The sequence below is a fragment of the Phyllostomus hastatus genome, unplaced genomic scaffold, assembly GCF_019186645.2.
Source record: "Phyllostomus hastatus isolate PE091 unplaced genomic scaffold, TTU_PhHast_1.1 phas_contig_16, whole genome shotgun sequence".
Classification (NCBI taxonomy): domain Eukaryota; kingdom Metazoa; phylum Chordata; class Mammalia; order Chiroptera; family Phyllostomidae; genus Phyllostomus; species Phyllostomus hastatus.
In genome coordinates, this window is record NW_025333643.1 from 28,470,769 (window position 1) to 28,483,051 (window position 12,283).

At 35.6% G+C, this 12,283-nt stretch overlaps 1 pseudogene; it reads right to left on the bottom strand.

Annotated features, from left to right (window-relative positions):
• Positions 1-1,154: 1,154 nt before the first annotated feature.
• LOC123814348 overlaps positions 1,155-12,283 on the bottom strand; it is a 43,680-nt pseudogene continuing 32,551 nt past the window's right edge.

Genomic DNA, 12,283 nt, shown 5'->3' on the forward strand with positions numbered 1-12,283 from the left:
TGATTAAATCCTTTACCACTGAAAGCTTTCAACTCATCGATGTTCAAAAATAAGCTGAAGATTCTAGCACAGACTGCTCAGAAACTAACAAATTTATGTGCTATTCACCAAGGAAACACACAGGCCAATTTTCAGCTACACCCTCTTCACAAATTCATGGAGAGTCTAGTTTTAAAAGAAAATAGACCCATGGTCTTCTCTTTATGGTCCTCAGGCTTGCATTCAATTAATGAAAAAAGTGACAACAATAGTTCATAACTATTCCTTATCATTGAATCAATGTGCAAGGGCGGCTTGGATGCAAAAGAACTGGGAGAAATTGAATCTGATGGGTGGAGCTATGTAAATATCCTCTGTGCTTCCTAACTATCCCCTTTCCACAAGGCAGTACCATGGCATCTGCTCCCAAACTGTTCCCATCCTGTTCAAAAACTGACCTGCATATATATTGGGCTTAATGACCAAATGTTTAAAAATTCATTGCATAAGAACAGCTGAAAGCAGTTGATTGGTTTGAACTTTATTGTATGCACCTTGCTTCCCAGACTGCAGTAAAGAAGAAGGTCAGCTGGTAAACATTTGGGCATTTAAAAATAAGAGGCCCTAGTTTCCCCAATACCCTGTCGGTTTTCTTTACCCACAACATTAGGCCTACTAAGTTCTCTGTGCTGAGCTGTGCTCTGTTTGGTTTATCTGTCCATCCTGATACACAGTGGTTAAACAGATCTGAAGAAGCAGTTGCCTCCTAACTCCTGTGAGACCTTTGCCCTGAGACGGTTTTTCTGGAAGCATTGTCTTCATTGACTGCAGAGCCACGTCAGTTGCAATAAATCAGGCAATTTTGTTTCTTCCTCAAGTACTTTTTATAAATGATTGTCATGTCTAGAAATATCAACTTTCTCCAGGAGAAGCCAAATTGTAGGACAATATTTGAGAAAGATTGATTACTAGATTGAACTTCAGACTTTAGCCCTACATGTACACAGGCAAACATCAGGTACTGGAAATTTCATAGCGTCATCAATAAAGTCACATTCTCAAATCATGGCATTCATGTGGAATATACTATTGGGAAAGGCATAATTTATTACAACAATGACTGTGTAGCCTGAGAAAACAGTCTAATTAATTCAAATCTCAGCTCATAGTGGGTTTTACCCCTCTTCGATCCAAACAGATTCTGGTTTATGTCCAGGGCAGCTCTCCACATTGTTAGGGCAGTTAGGGATGATGAAGGGTAGGACATCCAGCCACCCAGGGCAGGCATCAGGGGTGTAGCTCTTATTTTTACAACTAGTCAGCACCACAAAGTAGTATGTAGGGGTGGGAACACTGTTGTTGACTATATATTCTATAATTTCACCTGGATTGTCAAAATGACCATCATAATTATAATTACTGATCCACTAATACTAACTCAATTTCTTTCCATGGCATGTTCTATAAGAAGAACACTGTGGAAGTAATATATTTTTGTTAATGCTTCATACATAAGGGCCAAATTACATGTAATTAAAGCATCATATTGACTATCCAAGTTCTATTGTTTGAAGGACATAAGAAGCCATGGATGATATTCTTGTGCGGTAAATATAAGGAACATTTCTGGCTCTCAGAAAGAGCAACCCTGATGTCAGCCCACTGACAGTCTGGGACAGTGGGAGGAAAAGGCAATGTGTCTATGAGTTTGGGGACTATATATGAGCTCCACATGGGCATCCTGAAAGCTTTTCCAAATCTACTGGTATATTCCCTGTGATAAAGAAGACAATATCCTTTGATTTCTGCATAACCCTGGGCCTCCCACATGGCAAATTTAGTTTCTCTGTCACTGTTATTTCATCTTGAATGAGATGTAGCATTTGATTCACCCATTCTACAGCAATATTGTTTTATAGCTCAGGGCATAAACAATCTAGAGTATCTGTGGGCAATGGAAGAGTAAAGCCACAAACAGAAAACTTGGACACTTCCTCTGCATGGATAGCTCATAAAACGGCACCTTCAGAAAATGGTTTAAACTACCATGGGTATTATTGTTCAGTGTTGGCTCAATGTATAGAAGATCACACATTAGGTTATAGACTTCAATACTGTCAAATGGCTCAACTTCAATCTTCTCTTTAAAACTGGTCCATGTGCCAAAAAGATAGTCTCCATGGTCTTAAACATATTGTCAAAACCATGGTCACCTCCTCCACAGAATGAACTTGATTTATTCCTCACAGCCTTCCACTGTCAATCCATCAAAAGATAACTTTGTCAATTCTGACATTTTTGGCAAAGTGTAATTGTTTTGGCAACTCAGGAGTCAAATAAGGTGTGAAATGCTGATCAGGTCTTTGGCACTAATCTGGGAAGCAATTTATCTGTCCTTTCATTCTAAATGATAGCTTTTCTGGATAGAGTAATCTTGGCTTTAAGTCCTTGTCTTTCATGACTTTGAATACTTCTTTGCATCCCCTTCCTGTCTGTAAGGTTTGAGAAATCAGCTGATAGTGTATGGGAACTCCTTTGGAGGTAACTCTCTCCTTTTCTCTTGCTGCTTTTAAGATTCTTTCCTTACCCTTCTTGGGCAATGTCATTATGACGTGCCTAGGTGTGTGCTTCCTTGGGTCCAATTTCTTTGGGATTCCCTGAACTTCCTGGACTTCCTGAAAGTCTATTTCCTTCACCAGATTGGGGAAGTTCTATTTCATTATGTTTTCAAGTAAGTTTTCAATTCCTTATTCTTCCTCTTCTTCTTCTTACACCCCTATGATTCATATGTTGCAATGTTTAAAGTTGTCCTGGAAGTTCCTAAACCTCTCCTCATTTTTTGGAATTCTTGTTTCTTCATTTTGTTCCAGTTGAATGTTTATTTCTTCTTTCTGCTCCACATCATTCATTTGAGTCCCAGTTTCCTTCCTTTCACTATTGGTTCCCTGCACTTTTCTTTATTTCACTTTTCATAGCCTTCACTTTTTCCTCTGTTTTGCAACCATACTCAACCATTTCTGGGAGCATCCTGGTTACCAGTGTTTTGAATTCTGCATCTGATAGGTTGGCTTTCTCTTCATCGTTTAGTTGTATTTTGGGGGTTTTAATCTGTTCTTTTATATGGGCAATATTTCTTTGTCTCCACACACCTATTATGTTGCAAGGGGTGGAGCCTTAGGTATTCTCCAGGGTGGGGCAAGCCATGTCCCTGTGTTGTGGCACTGTATGTGGGAAAGGGGTCATAGAGGGAACAATGCCACTTGCTTGGCTCTCTGTCAGCTTTCAGTCACTTCCCTCCTACCCACAAGCAAATTGGGCCCTTCTGGTTCTGATTCCTGGGTGGGTGGGGTTGTGTACATTCTGGGACTCTGTGGGTCTCTCCAACAAACTCTCCTGTGAGGCTGGGAGTTTTTGTTGCCACTACACCCCCCACCTGTTTTTACAGTCAGAGGTTTTGAGACTTTCTTTTCCCACACTGGAACCCTGGGTTACATGGTCTGTCTCACCCCACAGTTATTCTTCCTGGTTTATCTGCACACAAATGTGGAACTGCCTGGTTCTCCAGCCATTGCCTTGCCGTGCATCATCTTCACTCTGGCTGCCTGCCTGCACCCCTCCTACCAATCTGAATGAATATTTCTTCTTTAACTCCTTGGTTGTTGGACTTCCATATAGTTTGATTTTCTGGCAGTTCTCATTTTTTTTTTAATTTGTTGTTGTCCTTCTTGTTGTTGTGGGAGGAGGAAAAGTGTATCTAGCTATGCCTCCATCATGGCTGAAAGTTGAGAAGCCAGTACAATTTTTAAGCCCCATTTTATTTGTTAACAACAACTTTTTACTCCATGCTTCCTCTTCTTGTTTGTCTGCTATGCAGAATTGTGTTCCTCTACCTCTGTAAATGTTTCATCCGTCTGATTCTAGTCATTATTGGCATTAGCAAACCATAGTCAAAATAAGGTATTGGGGCATCTGTTAATAGAAAATGTTGGACAAATGCATTTGGGTGGGATGGAGAAGGAATGAGAACCAGATCACGAGATGCTACACTCTTGCTTCCTGCAGTTTTAAGCTACTTCCTCCTATGATCTAATAGCATTTTCACTGTTTCCATGCCTGCTACCACTTCTATTATCAAAATCAAGTAGTTTTGCTTCATTTTGTGGCCTTTGGCCATATTAGTATATGTGAGTTTTAAACTTACTCTCCTATTTAACTGATTTCCCTTTCTTCTTTATAATTTTTCCTTTCTCAGTGTGTAGCCCTTTGTCATTAGAATGATAATCATACTAATAGCAGGAATGTAATTTCCCATAATACTAATAGTAGTTGTGTGCACACACACACCCAGGTTACTCTTAGATTCATTTATACTGACTTCTTAATCTTGTATTTAAATATGGCAGGTGTTTATCTGCATCAGGAAATGTTTGCTGAGCCCCCTCAGGGAGCCTGGGGCTGGCCCTAAGTGCCACTGGATTACACAGGGCAGATTCAGAGATGTGAAAATACTTTTCCTCCATTAAGATCTAGGCATCTAAATTTTATTTCATCTCTTCACATATTGTAAGTGACTTCTGCGTACTTGAAGTTCTCTCAGCTGTGTTTTTTAAGACAGACAAACTAAACTGTATTAACTCAAATTATTGAATGGTATCCTGTTTTGAAGGTGGTGTTCTGCCTCATAAGTTCACTTACAGGGATTCTCTTTGTACAGCCCTTAGATGGAAAGAAGAGATAGTGATTATATAAATTCTCTGGGATTTTTTTTCTGAAGGTCTTCAGTAGCCTAAGAATGCAACATTACTCTTCACAGTGCCCTTATGATAAAGATGGAATTCAGTGGTACAAGAAAGTTAAGCAAATTCCTTAAAATGGATTATATGTATGGGAATAATCACGCCATATTTTTAAACCATACTTTTGAGTTTAAAAAGTGCTTTCTAACCTCCTCATTTTTTGAGATATAGTCAGAAGTATTTAGGATAAAAATGGAATAAAGTATGCAATTTATTTAGAAGAATTCATCCAAAATAATATAATACAAATATACAAATTATAAACAATTGTAAAATCTCAAAAAGAAAAACAACAACAAAAGTATCTCCTTATAGTTCATCTTGTGACTTCATAAAAGCCCAATGAAATTGTTACAACAAAAAGGGATCCCTAATTTATTGATGAGGCTAATGTGATGAAGAAATGTGAACTGCTCAAGGCCACAGGCCTAGTAGCTGATTCAGTTTGGAACAGAATTCAGGTTTTCTAATTCCAAAAATAGTGTATTTTTTTCTTTCTTAACCATAGCAGGCCACTCCCTGACAATTACTATTAGATTCCCAACTGTTTGAGCTATGGACTAACCTTCTGGTGTCTGGAGTGATAAAATTTTAAATTCAAATACAGTCTGGACTAATCAGATCAATTACCCAAGGTAAAATTTAGGATATGTCTAAACTACCCAGCAAAAACTTTAAACATGTTTATTCTTCTATCTGTTAAATGTCTTAAATTTGGAAGGTTAACAACAGTGTTAAGAGGTGAATTTTTGGAATAAAATAGTCTATCAGGGTTACCCTGAGTAAGTTGTTTATCTTCTCATGACCTCAACAGCTCATCACCATAATGTGCATGATAGATCTCTTCATTTCATAGGCTTGTTGTGACTATTAAATGAGATACTATATATAAAGTGTTCAACTCAGTGCCTCTTATGGCATAAAAGCTCAGTAAGTATTATTACTTAAATACACAGTTATTAGTCATGAGCATAATATATTTCCATTAAATTAAACCTCAGCCAGTATACCTGTAAAATTTACAATGACTATAAAATTAAAAATCTCTACTTAAAAAGAAAATACTATATTCCTTATGAGAAATGGTTAATACAGGTATGCTTTGGTCATTGTAATCTGGGCATATCCACTAGGATACCAGATACCACAATTAAAAACAAAAAAAGACTCTGGAGTCATGCCATTCATCTTAACTGGAGTTAAGAGCAAGGGAGAAAAAACATCATGATAACTACAGATAATGTGATTTAAGCTTATACGTAGTAAAAAGCTATGGTTTCAAAAAATTACTGGAAAATTTAAGAAGAGCAAACCTGAATGATCAGCAACCATGAAAAGATGCTTGTGGTCATGAGTATTCACAGTGTAAGTTAAAGTAACAATGAGTTACTACTTTACTTAACAGTTTGAGAGGAAAATTATTTAAAGTGATAATACCAATTGCTTGTAGGGATGCACAGAAAAAAATCTTGTATATTTTAACTGGGAATGCCATTCTAATAATGTCCATGAAAAATAAATTGTGTATATGGTTCAAACCAACAAACGCATTTTGGTAATCTCTCTCACAGATATAAAAGCACCAGTATCCAGTTCTGTAAGTGTAAACACATGCATTACAGCATTGTTTATAACATCAAAAAGCTGGAATCAATGAATTGCTAATATTTATGGCACATCCATGCCATGTAATGTGTCCATTAAAAAGAATGGATTAGTGCTCCTCTTGCAGTTGACTTGGGAGGGTTTCCAAGAGAATTATGAGCTAAAAGAGTAAGATGCAAAGACAGGTGTACCATGTATTCACATTTTAGTAAAGCTAACAATATACGTGGGTGTTTGTGTATGTGTATGTTTCATATTTGGGTAGCTGGGCATTAAGGAAAGTAAAGAAAAATGAAAATGAGAGTGTTAAGAAGACAATGGTGTGCAAGAGGCAAGCAAAAAAATTAATTACACAAGAAAATATACACTAATATATATACTCCAGTAAATAGGATATAAAATATATCCCATTTATTTAAAACTCTGGCATATGCATGTTATGCATATTTTTATATATCTATGAAGAAATTAGAGGGGAAATTCTATATGAATTAGCTTGGAAGAAAATAGAATATATAATAAAGAAAGTGCAGTGTAATTTGTATGGCATGATGTTATATTTTTAAAAAGCAAATGAATATATAAAACCCAAGTGTGTGTGTGCATATGTGTGTATTTTACATATTCAATCACAGTGCAGCAAACTTGACGCTAAATTGAGTTGGTTGCCTGTTTTTGTAAATACACTTTTTTGGGACAGCCACACCTATTTTTTATTTGTTGTCTATAGCTACTTCCTCAATACAAGGGCATAATGGAGAAGTTATAGCAGAGACCATATTACCAGCACAGTCTGAAATATTTGCTATCTAGGCCTTTATAGAAAAAGTGTGTTGGCCCACGGTACACATGATTATATATATTCACATAAGCAACAAGAAAGGTAAGAATGTACACCACCCTGTTACTGTTGGTTATATCAGGAACAGGATTGAATGGCCATGAGGGAATTATCACTAGCTTTTGTTATACTTCTTAGCACACGCATATTACTTTCATAAGTTGAAAACCAGTAAAGATCTCTTAATATTTAGCAGTTCAAGCAACTAATTCTCTGAGGAATTGGGGGAATGCTTCACAAAGAATGTAATTTTGGAACTATGTCTCAAAAGAGAAGTCTATGTTGGTCAGGTCCAGAAGGGAATTGCTCATGCAGAACTGAACAGTTCAATAGAAGTCATGAAAGAGAACTCATAGCTCATTCACAGAGCAAGAAGAATTTGGACATGACCCAAGAATAAGGTTGCAAAGAATGTAGAAAGATGGGGGGCAGTAGGTCCAGTAGCCAAAAATATGTGTGAAATTTATTATAAGTTGCCTGGCCCTTCAGAAGGTGACATTGGTGCTTTGAATTTTGTTATATCAGCAACAAGAAGGCATCTCAGGGTTTTAAAAGAAATGAATACCCTGCTATCTGTGTTTCAGATAGCTGTCTCCTGGCACGTATATGATGATTTGTTGAGTACTTAAATGAGTAGAAGAACAGACAAGCTATATGTAACTTTTTTATGTACATAAGGCATTTCAATAAAAATAATGAAGAAGGAAATGATAGCAGTCAACATTATAATTATGTATTAGACATAATACATAACTCTATATTAACTCATTTAAGCACTCTAACTATATTAACTCATTAATTCCTCACATTAATTACATAAACATACATTTTACAGATAAGAAAACTGAGAAACACAGAGGTCGAGTAACTTGGCTGAAATCACAGAATAAGTTAAGTACAGAGTTGGAATTTGAACTCTGACAGTTTGGCACTAGTCTGTACTCCCGAGATGAGGGAGTGTTCCATGCTTGGTAAAATATGCCTGTCATGGCTGAGTGACATGGTATGGGCAACCCAAGATTGTTCACCTCATAATGGCAATGGCCAAGGTGGATTCCATGAAAGGCACAGCAATCAAAGTCAGCAGAACTTGTCCTGTTTGGAATGGCTGCCTGAGGGGATTTGGGTAGCATATCTGTATTTCCGTGTGAACTTTTATCAGATTCTGCCCCTCCCCACAGTGCCCTCACCCACTGTACTCATCCAATTGTCCTGCTGGTTCATTAAGTCAGTTCCCCAGGAGTCTAGGTCACTGCTTAGAAATGCAGACTCCAGGATTTATTATTGCTGTCTCCCAGCAAACACATGAAATTCACTTTAGTTCAAACCACCCAAGCATGACAACTCTAATAATGATGTTTTAATAGTGTCTACTGTGTTAAAGTTTTTTGAAATCTGATATCTGACATGAGCTAATATAAGCAATATCACAAGCCCCCAGTTTTTAATATAACAGTTTCTTAAATGAGGAACTCAGTTATACTGTACTGATAAAACCTAATGATTTCTAAAATGACGTTGCACTGCAATATTTATAATTTCATTGTTAACCAAGACTCTATTGTGGTATTTCAGAATATAAGCAATAATATTCATCAGTCTAAGTACATTGAATTCACCTCAGAAAATTTAGGTAACTAATTATCTGAAACTACTCAGGCAGCGACTGTTTTCCTCCTGTATGATTATACTGTAATGTAAGATTTCTCTGTAATGAAACAAAAATAATCCAAATTCTTTACTCAGTACTCTAACTGGCTACTTTAAAAATTGCTGTTAGGCTACTTGCAAATATTTGTGTAATGAGTATTCAGGTTAGGCTTTAAAAGGTTGACATTGTTTGGGGTAATGATGTGTGCTTACATAGTTTTAAGTGAAACCAAGCCTCAAAGAGGCTCAATAAACAAATGACAATGTTTGGAAAAGAAAGAAGCTTGTTCCCTTTGATAGGGTGCATGGAATTTAATCAACCTGTGTTTATAATTACTGTCTGGTTTGGTTAGTGCAAAAGAATCTACTTGCTACTTACTTATAAATAAACAAAATAGATCTATTTTTCTATTCTGCAGCTGGCCTGCTGGAGTTTATTTTTCTTTTTCTTTTTCTTCTTTTCTTTTTTATTGACCACAGACCACTTACTTGATGTCCAAATTATTTTGTTCTATTTTAAACGTTATTCTGGTTATCCCTTAATCTTTGGTCTGACTTGTAAAGATGGCACCTTCTCCCATGTTTTCAAGTCATCCCCTCCCCCCATCAAGACTATAAATTACTACAAATAAGTCAGTTGTTCACATGTGGACTTTTGGCTGGATACCAAAGCTGGGTTTTTTGTTTTGTTTTGGTTTGGCTTGTTTTGGTTTTTTGCAAGCTTGGATAAAGAGTAAGTTGTTACTACCCAGCTGACTATAAAAAATATCAAATGAACACTGTCAATTTGGGGCCATGAGAGAATATTGTGTAGCATATTTTCAATTGTTTGGACTTCCTGAACAGACAACATATTTTTGTATGAGAAATTAAATCTTACCTTTTATATACAAAAGCATGCTGTGTGATTTTGTGAAGAATTGTAAAATCCATCACAATTTTTGAAATCTTTCCTGACAGATCTTGCTATCAGTAATTCTGTGCTTTTTAAATCTATTATCAATTAACTGGAGTAGGTGTGTTCAGTTGAACTTTGAGTTGACTCTGCACCCTGCTGCTTTTGTTTTTCCTCAACTTAAGAATTAATTATGCCAATATAAAGGCAGGTTATAAAAAAGGTATTATACTTTAATTTTCATGTATAGTATAAAAATAAAATCTAGTTAACCAAATGCTTTCTCAAAATTATTTTTCTCTCAAAATTAATATTGGACTAATATTTATTATTGAAATCATTTTTCAGTGTTAAGACAGATTTTTACTAGGTTGTGGGTTTACCTTTTATGAAGATTGCATTAATCCATCACAAAAATTTAAAAACTCAATAAATTCATTTTACCATAAAAGATGTATAAAGCCATAAGCATTTTCCAGATGTGGATGTGGATATAAGTAAAGAAAACTCATCTCTTCTGAGAGAGGAAAAACTGTTGACATTTCTTTGAAGTGTAATCTCTTTTGTTTATTTGGTTTTTAATAGCTTCCAGCAGTTAGCCACATATTTTTTAAGTGATGTTGCTCACATAAGTTTTTTTTTAAAGTTGTGAGTGGCATTAACTTACTGCCATAAATTTTGAAGCTTAACCTATAAAGGGAGAACTTTATCATGATGAGTAATTGTATAATTGCCAAAAAAATTGAAGGCACCTTTTTCCTTAGCAACAGTTCTGAAATGGAATCCATGGACAGCAGGGGCAGGGAGTCAACTTGCTATTGTTTGAATCTGTAACATTTCTATTCAAAGGACAATCTTTACATGTTGTATATTTAAATAGCAACATTTTATTACTCCTCTGTGCCAATCATTTGACCATTCAATTTGAACTCAAGAAAAGAAAGAAGAATTTTTTGGATCACCATGTGCACATCACCTATATCCCTTGCATAACAGCATATATACATCCAGGAATCCATAAATGTACTGTAGTGAGGGGAAATTTGGGGGATGAAAAAATCATTAAAATGGACTGTCTGTAAAGTCTGTGACACTGAAAAATGGAAACTATTTGGAAAATAAGTGAAAACTTAAATATATGTATGTGTGTGTGTATATGCATAAACTTTCAACATTTCATAATGATTTATATAACAGGCTGCATAAAAATTAATTTGCTATCAGGTGTAATATAACTGTAACTGCACAGAGAGTATTCAAGTTTGAAGAAATTTTTTAGTATGCCAATTAAGTTTGAGAACCATTTCTCATTCTTGTCCAATCAATGTTTTTTAACTATTATTTATACCAATGTGATTCTCCTAAATTTAGTGAGGTGGCCTGTTGTATATGTGGGTGTACTATTATACATAAGTGTCCTGTTCCTACTTACAATCATGCAAATGTAGATCTGTGCATATGCCACATTATGCATTGCATTTCTCTTTTATTAGAATTTATTCTTGCATGCCCAACCTGAAAAATAGTCCTGAGATTTTAATAACATGTCACTAAAATGATGTAATTTTTATTGGTATAAATAAATAAAAATATTGTCCTATAATTTGGAGGATAATGCTAAGCAAGATCAACTTTTTCACGTTATTAATACAATTCTAAATAGTATGTTAAAACACTAGTAAGAAAGTTATTTTCAGAGATGCTCCTTGACCACAACTCCAGCTATGTATTAAGATTTGCTCTGTTTTTCATGTGTTTTCCATCAAGGAAGTCTGTGGTTACCTTCCTGATTCTGCTGGCCTGGAAAAACAGAGCTAATATGGTGGGATCTGGAGAAAGCTTTGATGCAGGGACTTTGCAAATAAACCTCCAGATACCATATGGTTTACATTCATCTCTCAATTTATTTCCTATAAATGTCTATTGAATATTCCATTGAACCAACACATGTGAAACCAGAGCTGAAAAAGAGAACAGTGTGTAGAATACTTTGTGGCAGCAAGTGATTATCATATTTCTTTCCTGATATTGCTACCAGCCTTAAATGAATGGTAAATTAGTCAAATGCCAAGGTTCTTAGATTCAGAGAGACAATAAAGAAAAAATATACCAAGACTTATCAAAACAAACACTCAGTTTTTATGTTTTGGGTAAAGTATTGCATACTCTGCAGCAGGAGTTACTTGTTTAAGTTGCTGCCACTTAAGGAATAAATCTGTCTATGCCTCAGATGCAGAAATAAATGCTATTAATATGTTGCAAAGAAAAAAATAAATACTAGAAAAATTTCACATGAAGCTATCTGGGAACTGTCACTTTTTATATCATCCTGTTTGGTTCTATTCTGTTCTGGAATCCAGGCACCACCTCCCAGATGATTATACCAAAGAGGTAACTCTTCTAAGAATTACAAAGTTTGCTAATTGTCTCAATTTTCCAAAATGAGGTATTTTTTTCTGATTTTAAAGCCAACATTTCCAGGACACTATCCTGCAATTTTAGAGAAACGATTTCTCT